This window comes from Phyllostomus discolor, chromosome 6 (assembly GCF_004126475.2).
Source record: "Phyllostomus discolor isolate MPI-MPIP mPhyDis1 chromosome 6, mPhyDis1.pri.v3, whole genome shotgun sequence".
NCBI lineage: Eukaryota > Metazoa > Chordata > Mammalia > Chiroptera > Phyllostomidae > Phyllostomus > Phyllostomus discolor.
In genome coordinates, this window is record NC_040908.2 from 1825786 (window position 1) to 1843335 (window position 17550).

At 60.5% G+C, this 17550-nt stretch overlaps 1 protein-coding gene across 2 annotated transcripts in view; it reads left to right on the top strand.

The window, feature by feature from the left end:
• RNF144A (ring finger protein 144A) overlaps window positions 1–17550 on the top strand; it is a 68082-nt gene that overhangs the window by 10046 nt on the left and 40486 nt on the right. Inside the window, exon 1 of one of the 2 annotated variants that reach the window (XM_036027628.1) lies at window positions 10413–10436. The exons of the other annotated variant lie outside the window; for it this stretch is intronic. The gene's annotated coding sequence lies outside the window, so the exon portion shown is untranslated. Of the gene's footprint in view, window positions 1–10412; window positions 10437–17550 lie in introns of those variants that run through there. 2 annotated transcript variants of the gene reach the window in all.

A 17550-nucleotide genomic window follows, 5' to 3' on the forward strand; every position in this document is an offset into this window, starting at 1 on the left:
CATCTATCAACGATACTCAATGGCAACAAAGTAGCCGGGCGACTGATGCCAACGATCAAAGCACCTGGAAGCCGCGGGAGGCGTGGGCGGGCGAGGTTTTACTTTCTGTTCCCCCCGCGCGTCCCGGGTGGGGGCTCTCCCTGCACCTCACCCGCCCCGATCTGCTCGTCTGGAAGTCAGCCTGCTGATGCTGTTCGTGCCGCGCAGCGAAAATAAACACCCTGGGTCGTCGGATAAAAATCTTCCTGGTATACACATACGGAACTGTTACTTTATAATTTTCTTCTGAGTCAAGTGAGCTACAAGGAACGTGTGTGCAAGCGTGGTGGAGTGAGGAAGCATTTATGTATCCATCCTGTCGGCTCAGCAGGAGGAGCCAAGTTCCAGGCCTGGGCTGGGGGCGCAGCGGCTGGAGGAGGAAGGGGTGTTCATCCGCAGCCGGGGGACCCCTTCGGACGGGCACCCAGGGGAGTCCAGCTCAGGGAAGTGTTAGTAGACGTGAAGCGAAAGAGATGCTTTATGCACAAATGCTTCTTTAAAAAAAAAAAGCCTCACATGGAGAACATCTGAATGCGGTTAATAGTCTGTAATTAGGTAAGGTTTTTGGAGACTGCGGACGTGGGAATATGCTTACAATGTATCACTGAGTGGGATGACCCTCAGGCTGAAGCGTATGTGGAAGAGACGCGCAGACGAGGGGAGTCTGCCGAGGAGAGAAAGGAATCGTGGCTCATAAGGATTGTGACTTTTCCGCTACATCTGACTTCTCATTGTGGGTCCATTCCATTCGTGGTGAAGTGGGTGATGTTGGTTACAGAGTCCGCATCGTGCACGCTGCCCCGACACTCACTGTTGTATCACTTCATACACAACCAGTAGGGCTCCCAACCCAGCAGTGAGCCCCGAGTGTCCAGCCTGCACTTTGCAGCGGTGGCCGAGGTGCGGTGGTGGCGGGGACGAGGAGTGGGGGTGAGGGGTGCGTGGGGAGAAAGCCTTCCCGCTACTGACAAGCACACCAGAGCAGCGCACGCCCCGGCGCCGCTCCGGAAGGGGTGCTTTCGGGCTTGTTTTGTCCTGCGTCCCTGCGGGTGCGAGCAGTGACAGTTGGTGTTGGATGGGGACGGAGCGGCCCTTCCGTGTCCCAGCCACCTCGTCTGCGGCCTGGGGGCGGCGGTCACAGTCTGAGCAGGATGCCGAGGGACCTCAGGGCCCAGGGGCCTCCAGCCCTGCCTGCTCCAGACCGCAGGCCCCACCCAAGACGGCCTGCCGCCGTGGCCTCGGCCTCGGCCCCGGCCAGAGCTCCCGTGTGACACGTCTGAGAAGTGGGCACAGTGCTGGGAACTCTTCTTTCTCCGAGGCTCCTCTGAGGGTCAATACATAACATCGTTAAAGGAAAGCTTTGAAGCCTTTCGATGTCCACGGGGAGGGAGGCAGCCGGTGTGACACAGCAGGGGGTGGGGGTGGCGGGGGGGGTAGTGGCCAGGGCCCCGGAATTTGGCAACTGCGTTCAGGCCCCGTCTAGCGTGCTCAGCCCCCACCTGGAAACCGTCCCCCGGTCGGTCGGGCAAAACGCGGCCCTTCTGCACCAGGAGAACGGAGAGTGTCAGCCCCAAGGAGGCCGTGGCTGCTTTCCCAGCTACAGATGGGACGGCCCGCACGCAACCATGCGGCAGGTCCTCCTGGCTGCGCCTGACATTTTCAGGGGAAGTGCCAGCGAACCGTGGCCTTGCGGGCAGGTGCGGCGGGTGCCCGGCTGGGGGCCGAGCCGCGCAACACGCTCGGGTCTCACAGGTTCGCACCCTTCCGTCCCGTGTCGCCGTCCCAACCCAGGACGGTGCAGCCCACCCAGATGGTTTCCAGTTGTACTGATCTTCCAGAGACCAGGGTCCCCCTCGCTCTTCTCTGTGGTTTTCCTGTTGGTGATGTGACCGGTTTCCGCTCCCGTGTTCACGGTGCCTCCTCTTCTGCCTGCCTCGGGCTCAGGCCGCCCCTCGCACTCCCGTTCCCCGAAGAGGAAGCCGGGGGTGTTGACTTCAGATTTCTCCCCCTCTCACACCTGCCGCGAGGCTGATGCGATCACTTTTCCCATGGAGCTCCGCTCCTCTGCCTCCTCCCGCCTGTTGGGACAAGTTGTGTTTTTCCATTTCGCTCAGTGCACAGTGCTTCTTGGATTCTCCTGAGACCTCCTCTCTGGCCCGAGCGCTCAGAAACCCGCTGTTTACTCTCCAGCTGCGTGGGGGTTTCCAGCCGTCCTTCTGCTGCTGGCTTCCGGCTCAGCCCCCCTGTGATGGGGAAGTCTGCTCTGTGTGGCGTCTGAGTTGTTTGACCATCTGTTGTGGTTTTTCTGTGTTATGGCCCAAAGTGCGCCCTGCCCTGTGAGCCCGAGGCGCGTGCCTGCTGCCGCGGCCGGGTGGAGTGTCCCAGTGAGCGGCAGACCCGGTTGACCGCCAGACCCGGTTGACCGCCAGTGCTGTTCCGTTCAGTCCTCTCTGTCCTCCCGGACGTGCTGCCAGCTGGACCGGCCCCTCGCCGGGAGAGAGAGAGCGGCAGGGCCTCTGGTGGTGACAGTCGCTGTGCCTGCTTCTCCTCGCAGGCCTGTCGGGGCTGGCACCGTGCATTTTGGAGCTCAGTGTTGTGAGGTGTCCGTGGAGAACTGGCCCTTCGTCGCTGGGCAGTGGCCGTCCCCGTCCCTGACGATGTCCCCGGTTCTGCAGTCTGTGTGGGCTGGGGTGACTCCAGCTCGCTAGGCATTGGCCTTTGGCGTGCGACCTCTGTGCCCCTCCCTCCGCTGCCACCCAGACTCTTCCTCCTGTTCAAAGTCTGTTCCTTCAGACAACGCATCGCTGCGTCTCGCTTTTCTGTCCGCCCCCGCGGTCTTTCTGTTCGCCCTGGTGGGTCCAGGCCCCGCCCATCTGTGGCGACCACTGTTTCGGCTGGGTTAATGTCCACCACGGTCCTGACCGTCGTCGGTTCCCTCCGCCTTGTTTGTGTCCGTGTGTTTCGCCCCTGCTTGGCTGACTCCGTTACTTCTGAATGTTCCCCGTACTTTCGTCTTGTCTTTTCTGTCGGCATTCGGTCACGCTTTTAAAAAACATGTCTATGGTTCAGCGGTTGCCCTGGAGTTCACCATATGTATGTTTTTACGTAAAACTAAGCTCACCTCCAAACACCGAGCCGTCGGGGTGCAGCGTGGCGTCCCCTAACCGGTCAGCTCTGCTCCTCCCCTTCCCCGACGGCCGCGCTGCCGTGCGATTCCGCCGAGCGTGAGTCCCAGCCCTCGGCCGCGGGCCGCGGTGCCCTTCTCACTGCGTCAGACGGCTTTCTCGCGGCTCGATGATGAATAAGAAACACAAGATGCTTCATTTTACCTCCGTGTTTTCTTTCTCTCTTCTCCTGTGTGGAGGTTGACTGGGGTCTCTGACGTAGAATGTTCCTTCTTTCTGCAGAACGTCCGTCCGGCACTACCCCCGGGGCAGACGAGCAGTGACGGACGGACGGACAGACTCCCTCCTCTGTGCCCGTCCGGGGAGGTGTTTGCTTCTCCTCCGAGTGTGCAGGGCGGTTTTCCCGGACCCACGGTTCTAGGCTGGCGGCGTTTTCCTTTCGACACTTTTTTAACAAGCACACTCTGCCCTTTCCTCGCCTGCCTGGCGTCTGCGGGGAAGTCAGGTCTAACTCGTGTCCTCGTTTCTCCGTGAGCCCAGGCAGGGCCCACCCCTCGCCCTCGGCGCCTGCTCGAACTTGCACGTCGGTTTTGGTGTGTGCCGCGGGCTGCGGGCGGCCTGACGGGCATTCCGGGTGTTTGTCCTGCCCGGCCCTCCGCGAGCTCCGTGAGCTGCGGTCGGGTGCCCCTCGCTGATTTCGGGAAACTCTGGGCCGCTCTCGCTCCAACTGTGTTTCTGCTCTGTTCTCTCCCCTTCTTCTGGTTTTCCAGCCGTGCGCAGGTGCATGTTTTGGAATTACCCTGCAGTTTGTGGACGTTCCTTTTTTAAATTATATATTTTTTCCTGTTTTGTATTTTTCTTTTTAAAAAGATTTTATTTATTTATTCTTTAGAGAGGGAAGGAAGGGAGGGAGATAGAGAGAAACATCAATGTGCGGTTGCTGGGGGCCGTGGCCTGCAACCCAGGCATGTGCCCTGACTGGGAATTGAACCTGTGACACTTTGGTTCGCAGCCCGCGCTCAATCCACTGAGCTACGCCAGCCAGGGCCCTATTTTGTATTTCATTGGGGAACGTTCTGTGACCTGTTTTCGGGCCCACTGCCTTCTTTTCCCCTGGACGCAGGCATTTCTGTCCTAGTGTTTCCCGTGGGGATGTTTCAGACCCCGTCGCTCTGCTCCCAGGACCACGGCTGTTGCGGCAAGTGCCTGCCTGCGGCCCCTGGACGTCCCTTGCTCACTCACAGCCAGTTCTCGCCCGGCCTCCACCCTCGGGGGGGAAACCAGGGTGCAGGAGTCCCCATCCATCAGGGCCCTGGGGCGTCTCCCGCAGGTGAGCGCGGCCGGGCTGGCGCTCCCCACCTGCCTCTGCAGAGCTGCCCCCGGTGGTTTGCCCCCGGGTTTCCGTTCTCAGGTTGCCAGTTCCTCAGGCGTTTCTTTCTCGTGAGGTGGTGGCCAACCGCTTCCTGCCCCTCCCTGCCCCTCCCTGCCCCTCCCTGGCCCTCCCTGCCCGTGGAATCCTCCCGTGTGCAGCCGCAAGCCCGTGGAAGCATCGGCGTGCTGGTGGGCGAGGGCACGGTGGGACACGGGCTGTCAGAACCGCTTTGAGGGGGGGCTGGCAGTTCCGTGGGCCTGGGCCTGGAGCCCCCCACTCATGAGGGAAAGGCAGCGAACCCTCTCTTCCCCTCCAGCGTTGACTCGAACGTCCTGTTTCTTCTGAATCACTCACTGCACCTAGAGTGCTCACTGACTCCTGTTGGCAGGTCACTCTTCGCCCCGCCGAGCGAAAACTCCGGGATGAGCTTGGCTGGCGTGGGTGGTTTTCATCTTTCCGATGTCTGTGGGGCACGACATCGACTTACAGATATTAGGTATTCAAGTAGTTTTTAAGTGTAATGAGTGACTCGGACGGAATTCTTCTAGGAACTATTTTATCTAAATTTTCATTTTGAAGACGTACAAAAGAAGCCAACAGCAAAGGTCCTTTACTGCCCTGTCCTATTCATGGGACACACCCAGAGTAGGGAGAGCCAGGGGGATACAGGGACAGCAGGTTGCCGTGGCCGGGACCCGGGCGGAGGGGACTGGGTTGTCACTGCCTCATGGGCGATGGGTTGTATTCTGGGGTGAGGGGAATGTCTGGGGATTAGCTGAGAGGTGATGGTCACACAATATTTTGAATGTACTACATGACACTGGATTAACTGTAAAGTGGTTCAATGTTCTGTGCTGGGAATGTGACCTCCATAAAAAACAGACAGACATTAACGAGTAAAAAGTCTCGCCGCACAGAACTTGCGCCGTGCAAAGCCATCTTTCTCCCGCCCGGGCCTCTGGCCTCCAGGTGGGAGACCCGTGCTGCCGTGGCTTCTTACCTGCGCCCGCAGGCCCCCTCCCTCCCCTTTTGGGTGGAACCGCGGCATCCTGCGTACTCCCACCTGCCGGGAAGGGTCTTCCTGTCACCACACGGAACCCGCCGTTCTCTTCGAACTGCACCGTGCAAGGAGCTGCCTCCTCAGTGCTTCCACGTTGGAGAGTGGGGGTGTGTTTTCCCCCATCGTCCCAAACAGCCTCTTTTTCCCCCGGGGCTGATGCCTCCGCTGTGAGAAGCTTCTGCCCTGTGCCCAGTTGTGAGCCGGCGGAAGCCCAAGGATCACAGTCATTGTTAGTAGTCGTCTCCGAGACTTAGGAGTGATGGTAGCATCAGCCAAGTGCCTGCTGTCACAGCAAGAGAATTAAAAAGAAAAAACACTCAATTAATTGAGAGTCCACCAGCCAGCGCGTGTGTTCCGTAGCTGTGGTTTCAGCTCCATTCCCGGAGAACGTACTTTATTTCCCCAGAGAAGACAAATGGGACCCGACCGGCCGCAGGACGGCTCTGGGGGGACTGTGGCCCGGCTCCCAGCGTGCACGCACACTGCCGTGTCTGACGCCCGCACACAGAGCCCCTGTGTGGAGGGCGCACAGGGCCTCCGTTCATCCTGAGTCAGACCCACTGCAGACACGTACCCCAACGCCCCCCCACCCCCCAGCGGCTGCCCACGCCGGCGGGCACGCAGCTGCGTGGGTTCTTGGAACAGGAACGTGGGAATTCGGCAGCAGCTGACAGACAGTGCTCAGCCTGGAAATACAAGGACCTGGGGCGGGGGGGCAAGGGAGGGCCCTCAGCTCCCTCTTGCGGAGGGTGGGTCCGGCATGGGAGGTGAGGGGGGCCCTCTCTTCCAGAGCGGGGTTCTGTGCTGGTACTAGTTGGCCCCGAGTCTAATGTCCATTTATTATGGGGGAGGGGGAGGCAGGAGGGGGAGGGGGGCAGCTTGTGGGACAATTGCGGGGTGGACGTCCAGCAGGCCCCGTCCAGCTGAGGGTTTGCTGCCAGGCGCCCGGTGCGCAGGGCGGTGGGGCCTGGTGGTGGGGTTTTAACGAGTTTCTCGAAGTGCTGTACATCCGCCATCTTCTGTGAGGCCAAAGGGAGAATGATCATTTTCCCTCCACGTGTACCAGCTCATGGGCCAGAGACCACATCCAGGATCTGTAGCTCTGAAACGTTAGAGTTGTGAGTGCAGCCGGTGGAGAAAGTAAGTCCAGAGGAATAAGATGGAGAGGGAACTTCGCTTTAGTCGCGAGTGATTTGCAACAAGCGTTTGCCTTGTCCCAACATCCTGCTGGGAAAGTGCGGCGTGCGCGGTTCCGCTCACATTGGTTTCTCCAACCGTGCTCGGATACATTGTGTTCTACTGTGTGTTGTTGTTATTATTACTGTTTTGCTGGTTCTCTTCTACCACAGTCAAGCACACTGAGTTTGCGTTCAGCAGCCTCGGATGTGTAGCCACTGCTGACCTGGCAGGTGAAACATGGTATCTTTCCGCCTCCACTCCTTTCCATTGTGAGTGAGCCCCGGCGTCTTCTCAAATGTGCACGTGCTGGTGCAGCCGCAGCTGGGGACCTTGGCTGAAACGGCTTCTCTCAGCCCACTTTGCACCAGGCTGGCTTTGCCGGGTTTTCCCTTCGTCCTGGGAGGGAGCCCCCCTGTTCGTATCAGGCAGCGAATCAGTTACATTACAGTCCCACGAATCCCTGACCAGGAGAGGAGCATGCTCTCACAAGCGAGAAGCCTGACTGTACACTCAGGCGTCAAGGGACAAACTACGGTGGTTGGTGTTTCTCGCCTCTCGGTGGATCAGGTGTGGGCGTGTGAAGACTCCCACGCTGTCTCACCCGCGGGAAGCAGGACCGCGTCTTAATTACCGTCTTTGAGATGCCCATCAGTGGCGGGTGGGGTGGGTGAAGACCTGGGTGGGCCCACGCAAGAGTTGAAACAGGAAGGCAGGAGCGCCTTCGAGGTCCTGCACGCGGTCCCCGCAGGTGCAGCGGGCCACAGCAGGCCGGTAAGCGGCTGGATGTTCACTGCAGGTGTGTCTGCCCAGGCCCTGTTGCTGTGGGGCAGTAGGAACAGCGGGGCCGGGGTGGGGGGAGCACCTGGGAGGCCACAGAGCACTGCCCAGGGCATCCTCCGATTCCTGGAGGTGGAGCCGGGCCGGCGGCCGCAGCTCACAGCCAGCACACGATGGGGGAGCTGGCAGGTGCAGCCCCGCTGCTCTTCCGTCCGAGTGTGGTGCTGACCAAGTGGCTCTGGAAAAGGGGGGTGAGGGGGCTGTGCACCCCGCCAGCAGCCTGAAAGCCTCCCAGTCTCACCGCACAGCCTCTGAGCAGAGAGCTCTGCGGGCTGCCTCTCTCCGTGCGAGTCTTTTTATAACGCAGCTAAAAAAGCCTCCCGTGGCCAGCGCACCAGCCGAACAGGGCGCTTGTCTTTCCTGCTGAAGCCTGGAGTTCTATTTATGGCTCCTCCCCGGGAAAAAAAAAGGCAGAAACGTGGAATGAAACAGGTTGTATCGTATTTTCTTTTGTTGGAAGGGCCTGACTGTACTGTCAGGTAAAGGCAGGGAGTGGAGTTGCAAAAAAAGGGGCCCTGTTCTCGGGAGTCGCTCCCCGCCGGAGCCAGGTGACGCTGGGGTGGGTCGGGGTGCTCGGCCTTGACCTTGAAGCCTTCAGAACTCAGCAGCCTGCTGGCCGGCGTCGGAAGAGACTTCCCTCTCCCTGGCTGCTGGTGGGCGAGCTCGTTGCTTTGGGGGGAGCGCAGTGAGGGAGGAGATGTGGGCATGTCCTGCTGGGGGCCCCTCCCTGCGCTCAGGCCCGAGCCTAAGCCCGGCTGCCAGCGCTTGCCTGCCCCGCTGGGAGGCGACGGGAAGAACAGAATTGATCCCGGTCGTTCCTCCCTGGCCAGCGAGGCCTACGAATAAGCGCAGTCCAGGTGCCGCGACGGCCTTTCTGATGAGCAGAGGCTGTGCTGGGGAAGAGAGCGCGTTGGGACGTTCAGGGCTTACCCTGACTCTCTCTCTCTCTTCTCAGTTTTAAGAAGTAAAACCCAGCAAGCCTGGATTGTGTTCCTGGCTGCGCCCGGCGCCCTGCTAACGCAGAGCACCCAGCGAATGCGCAGGCCCCCGCCCCTGCTCCCACGGGACTCCGGGTTCGGGAGGTGTGAGTGGAGGGCGGGGGAGGGGACGGCATGGACACGCAGACCGTGCACCGCCGGCAGCAGGAAGCAGCACGTCACGTGCTTTGGTGTCACGAGGCATAAATGTTGAGGAGAAAAGAGAAAAGTAGACCCAGTTCGGAGGGCGGGGGCAGGTTGCAGTTTTAAATGGAATAGTCGGGGTGAGGGGGCTCATTGGAAAAGGTGACACTTGGCCCTGGCTGGGTAGCTCAGCTGGTTAGAGCATTGCCCCGATGCACCAAGGTTGCGGGTTCAACCCCGGATCAGGGCACAGACAAGAATCAACCAAAGAATGCTCCAGTGAGTGGAACGGCACCTCGGTGCCTGCCTCTCTCCACCCCTCCCTCTCTCTCTTAAGTCAATACATAAAAATAAGATTAAGTAAAATATAATACAATAAAAGGTGGCGTGTGAACATGGATTTGGGGAGTTGTGGGAAGTGGCTACGGGGCGTCGGGGGCAGGAGTACTACAGCTAGAAGGGCAGGTGGGTGCGGTGGTCCCGTGCCCACAGGCAGGCCAGCGTGCTGGCGGAGCGCCAGGAGGCCGCGGGCTGGACAGGGCCAGCAGGGGCACTGGAATCAGGGCGTGGTCCTCAGGAAGCAGCAGGAGCCTGACCTTCCCTGGCGATGGAATTTGGGGTTCCAAAGGGAAGTCGGCGTAGGGCCCCATGCAGAGGAGGGGCGGGGTTCGCATTCCATCTCCACGGGCCCATTCTGGGGGCTCCGCGCTGGTCGCAGAGCGCAGGGTGGTGGAGGGAGGGGGGTCGGAACCCCGCTCGGCCACGGGAGGAGCCCACAGGAGTCACTCGGGTGGCAGGTGAGGGCGGCGGCCCCCCTGGTGGCCGTAGTGGGAAGTCGTGGGCAGTGGTCACGTTCTGGCTGCGTTTGAAGATGGGGCCTTTGGCGGTTCTGGGGGAGCAGCTGGGTGTGGCGCGGAGAGAAACGAGGAGTCCACGGTGGTGCCCAGGATGGTAGGTGAAGTCGTCACCCGCTGGGGCGGGGAAGCCTGCAGGTGGCGGGGGCTTGGGCGCACAAAGGGACAAGAAGGTCAGCGTTGAGCACGCCGGGTTTGAGACTGTAAGACACGCAGAGGGAGGTGCTGAGGGGCAGGGATCTCGGGACATGCGCCTGGAAGGCCTCCCCCCGGAGCCGGACGTGCAGCGGGGGGTCGGCCTGTGGCTGGGCTACAGGGGAGTGAGACCCAGTGGGGTCCCAGAGAGAGAGAGGGAGTCGTCAGGGTCGGGCCCTGGGGTGGTCCGGCTGCACGAGGTCGAGAGGAAGAGCCGGCAAAGCAGACCAGGAGGGCACGGCCCACCCCAGCGGTGGGGAGGACTCGGGGCGGGGCGACTGAGGGGTGTGCTTGACGTCCTGGCGGGCCAGGTGAGACGGGGCTCGGGCACCGGGTCTCGGGTCCGGGCCCTGCGGGTCCTGGGTGGCTTGGGCAAACGCGGTGAAATGCCACGTGGGTCCGGCGGCTGTGGCAGGAAGCCCAGGTGGTGTGGGTTTGGGGGCAAGGGGGAAGGGAGGGGGTGGTGTGGGTTTGGGGGGAAGCGGGGAAGGGAGGGGTCACAGATGCCAGTGGTTGGCACTTCCTCTGAGAAGCTCCCTGCAGAGGGTGCAGGGTGAGCGAGAGCACAGGACCCCGCTTCCCGGGAGGCGTCAGGGGTGTGGCTGCGGCCGGACCCAGGCTGCCGAAATCGGTTCTCGAGTCGGAGCGGGAGAGGTACGTTTGGGCCCAGGTGGAGGTCCGTGTGACGGGAGGGTGCAGGTGGCTCTGGGTGGGGGACAGACGGTGACATGTCTGTGGGTGGCGTCTCACAGCGGCACTCAGAGGAGGGGCCCCTGCAGTCCTCCCTCGATCGCTTCTGGCTCCCTCGTGACCCCGGACACAGTGCCAGGCAGCGGCTGGGAAGCCATCGCCGGGGAAGGGGGGCGGGACTGAAAGTTTGGGGGCATAGGGAAGGCGTGAGAAGTCCTCTAGAAGGAGGAGCGGGGTGCAGAGGGGTCACCCGGCTGCTTTTGGAGCCCCCTGAACCCTGGAGGCCACAGCTCACAAGCAGCCCATGGTCGGCATGAGCCTGTGTTTCTCGGGGCAGCACAGCGGGCCGGTTGGAGGCACGTGGTAGGTCAAAGGCTGAGTTTCGTTCAGCCAAGCAGAGAGAGGCACGGCGGGAGGCCGGTCTGGGTCTGAGGTGACCGCGTGTGCAGGGGAGAGGTGACACCAGCTACGTGGAGACGGAGGCAGTGATGTGAGGAGAGAGGACGTCGGGGCGAGGAGGCGAGGGGACCAGGGGCCGGGGGGGTCGTCGGTGCAGGAGAGAGGGGCGAGCTGCCCTGCTAGGGACCCTGGAGGAGGAGGCTGGGTGCGCCGAGGAGCTGGGCTGAGGCCGGATGTGGACCTGGCCATGGGGAGCCCTCGGGAACCTAAATTCCAAGCCCCCCCAGCCCAGCTCCTCATCGCCCCAGCTTGCCCCTCGATGCCTGCGCTTTACAAGGGCCTGTGTGGGGGGTCTCCTCGGACCCCGAACAGGAACCAGCATCAACACGCGGCCACACGGGGACCCACGCATCTCTCTGCTGAGATGGGGCAGGTTGCTGCCCTGTCCTGGCTGCGGTGGGGACGCTTGAGCTGGACACCGGAAGCTGCTCCCCCCTCTCCTCCATTCCTCGGACACTCCGTGCTGTACAGCCTGCACTTGAACGTTTCAGGGTCAGTGCATTTTCCTCTGCAGCGCATTTACTGCTCCAGAGACACGCTGAGTCTCCTGGGTGGGGGGTGGGGGGGTGCACTGACGCTCAGGACAGGCCGCGGCCGGCTGGTGGAGCCCTGCGTTGCTGCCCTGCATGCCGCGGCCCCGAGGGATCCTCTGTTTGTAGCAAATTCCTGCAACTGTGCACCGGTGCCCTCGTTACAAAGTCCCCAGCTGGAGAGGCCGACGCAGCAGAACGTGACCTCCCGGCGCAGCTCGGGCGCTTTCAAATGTTCAGGACTTGCAAACAAACACAAACGGTCTTCCTGGAGGCAGACCACCGAGCGCACTTATTTCTGCCACCGACGCAGCTGCATCTGGAAGTTGGTTTTGTTCCGTTTTTTGCTTTGCTTTGTTGTTCCTCGAGCGGAGAATGTCATGGGTAAAAAAAGTAATCTTCAGCGAAGAAGGGTGAATTCGGCCACGGCCCTGAGCCAGCCCCGGGGAGGGCCGCTGCCGGGCGGCTGCGGCGCCGTGTCTGGCCGGCGAAGCTCCCAGGCAGAGGCCGGTGGAAACCCCGCCCGGCACGGACGGTGCCGGTGGCCTGCGGCGGCGGCGGCTGCCGGCTCCAGACTGGCCGAGGCGGTGAAACCGGGGACATCTGTGCACACGAGAACCCTCGGGTTGCTGTGCCGAGACGCGCGGCTGGGGGCCCCGTGGGAATAAACCACGGTGGCCACGTTGTCCACGGCGACCTCGGCTCCGGCTTCTCTCTCCTCTTTGTGGCTCCCGTTGCGTTTGGTGGGCGGGCCCCGGTCGTCTCCGTAAGTGGCCGGCCGAGGCTGCACTGCTGTCTGGGCTGCGCGGGGGATCTTGGTGTCCCACACCCCGGACCCGTGTGGTGGGGGGGGGCAGCGGGGCAGAGGCGAGAGGGTCCCTGGCCCCCAGGACAGGGTGGCCTCCCCAGGCAGGCCGGGCAGCAGACCTGCACCGGGCACCCGTGACCTGCGAGGCCCTGGGCCGGGGGTCGGGGCAGGAAAGAGGAAACAGGGCGGTTTCTGCCCTGATGTTTTGCTCCAACGTTCACAAGCGGAAGCTGCTGCGGGCACAGGACAGGGTGGAGCCCAGGTGACGAGAGAAGTGGGTGCTGGGGGTGAGCGGACCCATGGGTGCTGAGGAGTATGCGGGGGGTGGGCGGGGAGGAGAGACAAGGGGGGTGAGAAGACAGATCCTCGGAGCCTCTGGGGTGGGACCCTCGGGGTCTGGAGCCGGCACCTGCCCGGTGGCCCGTGGAGAACCGTGGACGCCTGTGAAGGGGGAGGCGGGATCCCACACACACGGCACAGAAGGAGTGGGAGCCCGAGTCCCCGCCCCGTCCGCGTGGTCGCAGACGGCAGGACGTCCCTCCCCGTGGAGGCCAGGCAGCGACCCGCTGTGTGTGTGTCACGGCCACGTCACTCACTCTCTCGCCGCCGGCACGTGGGTCGTCTCCGTCCCCCGGCCACGGAGGATATCGCTGCGTGAACGGGGGTGGGCAGAGGGGGAGGAGGGCATCCTTCGAGTTCGTGATCTGTCTCCGTGGGGTGCACACCCAGGAGCGGGACTGCCGGGGTGCGGGCACTGCTCTTTCTCAGGTCTGAGGAGCCCGCACGTGGTTCCCCGCCGTGGCCGCACCAGCCCGCACTCCCACCCACCCTCCCACCCACCGCGCACGCGGCCCCCTCCCTGCGCGTCCTCGCGGCTTGTCCTTGTCGCCGGTCTTCTGCATGGAGACCCGTGGGGGGCCGTGTCTCTCTGTGGTTCTGAGCTGCGTTTCCCTGGCGGTGGGTGCTGGGGGCACCTTCTCACGGCCCTGTTGGCCGTCTGTGTGTCCTCCTTGGAAAAACATCCGTGCGACTCCATGTCCACATTTTAATCGGGCCGCAGAGAGCCCACGAGAGGCGCTGTGGGGTCGGTCGTGGGGCCAGGTCAGCACGGACGGGTCAGAGGACGGTTGGGGGCGTGGCTCTGCCCCTCCCTGCCCGGGGAGCGTGGGCACGCCGCCGCAGGCTCAGAGCCTGGATCTCCGAGTGGCCGTCGATGGGGATGGAGCGGCGCCCCCCCACCTTCCCGGAAGGAGGTCCCTTGGGAGGGTCAGAGCTGCCTGCAGGCAGGGCACGGTTTCCCCAAGGGGCAGCGGCATTCGGACACCAGTCACTTGCACACGAGGGACCGGTCAGGGGTGCACAGCAGGTGGAGTGATCAGCGGCAGGCCCCGCTGGGGGCTGAGGCGGGGGGGCAAGGGGTGGGTGTGTGGGGGCTGGTGGCGCCCCTGCTGATCGTGGGAACCCCAGGAGACGCAGCGAGCTGACGGCAGGCACCGTCGCTCACAGCTGGGGGGGCCGGCGTTTCCCTGGTCGTGTGTGTTTGTCCTCCAAGGGGGGATATCCTGACCACGGGGGCGGGGGCTCCAGGAAGGTGGAGCGTCTGGCTCACAGACGTCTTCCGTCCCAGCGAGAGCTTGAGTTCCACCCCAGGCTCCGGAAGCTGCCGTCCGGACGTCTAGGGGGAAAACGGAACGGCGCGTGGTCGCTGCTCGCTCCGATCGCCGTCACTCGTGTGCCACCCGGGGGTCTGCAGGCAGACGTTCACGTGTGCCGTGTGCGGTGACCGTAACTGCTGCTCCTCCCGTTGTCCAGCTGGGGACGCCGAGCCTGAAAGCCCCTTGCTGCAAGCCCCACAACTGGCAGTAGACGGGGGTGCCACACGTGCAGGCCGGCAGCTTTCCGCCTGATCGGGGAGGCCTCGGGGTATGGGGGTGACTCTGGGCACCAGGAAGTCTGGGAGGACTGGGAGGTCTTGGAAGAGGCCTGCTTCGGAACGGGGGTATTTAGGGCTGCAAGACAGCTGTGGGGTCCCGGCGGGCGGGTGGGCGGTGGGAATGGGATGGGGTCGTCTCCGGATGTTGGGGTTTCGGAAGCGCCCCTTTACGGGGTACTGGCTGGCGCTTTACGGGTTTCTAAAGGCGTCTTCAGCCACAGCGGTGACCGTGCCCAGCTGCGGGAGGGCCGTGTGTGCGTGTTAGTGTGTGGCAGACTACTGGTGGAGTGTAGGGACGCCACTGTCACGACCACGGATGGGCGTGGCTGGCGTGAGGCGGGGAGAGCTGCCGGTGAGCCACGGGGCCTCTGTGTACTCGGTGATTTTGCTCTGGGTCCCCTTTGCCCGGGTCAAGGTCAAGGGCGTGGCGCCCTCGGAAGGGAACGCCAGAGCGTGTAACCACTTCCCTGGCACCCCCAGAAGGGAAATCGTGTGCAACGTGGAGTTTGGAAAAATCAGAACGAAGAGCGTCGTGAAGGTTTCTCTGCTGAAGGAGTAAGAGAACCGAACGTGAGGATTAGCTAAAACCGGAGGTTTGTGTAACAACTGTGCCCAGGTCGGGGAACATTCCATTTCGTCACCTATGGGGGGGGCGGGGCAGGGGAAGTGTTTCAGGGTGCTTCCTTTGGTTTGTTGGGGGAGCGGAGAGCTCCCGGTGGAACTGAAGCCACATCGAAGGTACCTGGTCCGAGGAAGCTTCTCGCTCTCCCGCGGGACAGGACACGGAGGGTGTCCTTCGTACTGAAAGGAGCAAGTGTGTGCTCATCCCGGCAGCTCAGCTCACTACCAAGTCTCCAGTCTCGTGGTGCATTCCCCTCCCCCTTCCCTCTTGCTCCGGGAGAAACCTGAGTCTGTTTATGGCACAGCCACAGCAGCTCCAGAAACAGCCACAAGGCCGGTTGTGGATTTGCCTGGATGGTGTTAAATCTATAGATCCAGCTAGAAAGAGTGGCCTTTTTGTACACCGAGTCCTCGTGCCCACAACATTGTATCACTCACTGTCCGTACGTTTGCCTCCGTGGCTGCTTATGGGGGGGGCGAACTTCCTCACTCTGCTGTGCCGGTCTCGCCTCCTGTGTGCTCCTGGGTACGTGTGCTCCGGGAGGCCTCTGCTGGCGCGTACGGGTGTCCTTGACACTTCCGTCGTGCTCTCGCGTCCAGCCGCGTTACTAACTCTTTATCGAGTATTTGCAACAGTTTGTGGGTCCTCCCATGTGTCACCATTCGGTCGTGAGTAACGTGTTGTTTATGTTTGCAACTCTCGTACGTTTTTTCTCGGTTGGTGCAGCGTGGACTGGAGCGATAGAACGTACCCCCTGCCCTGTCCGGACTCTCGTGAGGAATGTTCTGGCTGAGGGAAGGATGATGTTCGCCGTCACCTTTTCCCAGGTGCTCCTCATCAGGTTGAGGAAGCCCCCTTACGTTGCTGAGTCTCATTTTGTGTCATTCGTCACGGGTGCACGCTGAGCTTCATCAGGGGCTGTTCTGCCCTTAGTCTGACCTGGCGGCTTCCCCTTCCCGCGTGACCGCCCACGCGTGGCTGGCCCCAGCGGCGAGTGCTCGCGTGTTTCTAGGGTGAAGCTCACTCCGTCGCCCTTACCCCCGTTTTCTCCCCAACTGCGCATTGCACGGACATCTGGGTTCTATTTGCTTTTGTTTTGCTTTAAATTTTTGTTTCTTTACTCATGAGTGAGGTTGGCCTGTATTTTTTCCCTTCACTGCTTTTGTCTGACTTAGGAGGAGGGGTTTGGGTTCCTATTTTTATTTTTTCCCATGGCTCGCAAGATTTTGTGTGTGACTTGCATTATCTGACCTTGGAATTTGGGGCTTACTCAGCCGAAAACAAGACCTAGTCATTTCCTTGCGGGAAGATTTCTTTTATCCAGTTTTTTTCAAGGCTTGCAAAAACTCCTATTTCCTTTGGAGTCAGTTTCCTTAAATTACTTATTTTTCTAGGTGTACATTCTTTGCCTCCTATATTACAATTTAAAATTAGTCTAGAATGATTCATTTAGTTTTAAATCTCTGTTTTCTGTTTCCCTACAAATACAGTTTATTGGAGTCATACTTCTTTTGTCTTCCTTGACCACAAAGTGTTTGTTCATGATTATTTCCAGAGATAGACACTTTGGATTTTATTGATTCTTTCTTTTAACTTCATTTTGTTTTTGGTTTATTTTTGTTTTTATCTGTCATAAATATTTCCTCTTTCTTTATGTTAATTCTTCCGTTCCTTTTCTAACTTCTCCAGCTAGAGACAGCTTAGTAGTTTTTAGCCTTTTAAAAAATATATATTAGCATTTAAGATTAGAACTCTCCCTCCCAGTAACGGCATCTTATAGGTTTTGTTAAATAATATTCTCATTATTCTTTAGTTCTTCGGATATTTAAAGTACTTTATTTTTATCTAAACCCAGGAGTCACTGATAAGATTCTTTCAGAGTCCTTGCACTATTGACTTCTCTCCCAGCTGCACTGTGTCAGAACACAGAGCCCCTATGACTCCAGGGCTATGACACTCGGTGACCCCTCCTCTCACCCCCACACACTGTCAGGGTGTGCGAACATCCCACCTGTGTCGGGGGAGGGCGAGAATCCTGACATTGTCCATGGAATGCACGTCGTTACCACAGTGCCTCCGAGAGCGTCTAGATTTTTACCAATTTTGCAGGTTTGCTGTATGAAGCAATACCTGGTGAATTTCCCCCCTGTGATGGTGTGTTTGCCCCCTTTCAGGTAACTATAGCGTGTTTGCTCTCTCTATGTTGAAGCTGTTCGATGTGACAGACCTAGAACTTGTATACCTTGGTGACACAGGGACCTTTATGGTTACACCTGGTTGGGCGGCAGCTGGGCTCGGTTGGGGTTTCTGGGGTCGCCTCTGACTTCCCATCTTCCCCATAATGCCTTGTGGTCTCACACGTCACGGTTCTACCGTGTTTCCTTCTGGCTGTCGAGTTCAACCCACCTGTCTCATGACCTTTAATAAACCTGGAGTCTGTCTGGCTTTCTGAAAAGCACATCTCTGTCTCCGTGCATGCTCGCTCCACTCCTCCCCTTTGCAGCCCGGCAGCTGAGTGTCCCGTCCCTCCTCGCCCGGAGGGTGCCGCCGAGACGCTGCCGGGCAAACCCGGAAAGTCTAAGAGGAACACCCTCCCGTCCCAGGTCTCAAAACACAGGAATGCCCCAGCACATCATACCTGACTGAGACGCTTACCAGCCCGGTGTGCGGGTTATTTGATTTATTGCAGTTTGGTGCTTCAGCTGGGCTTTAGTTACTGCTGAGAA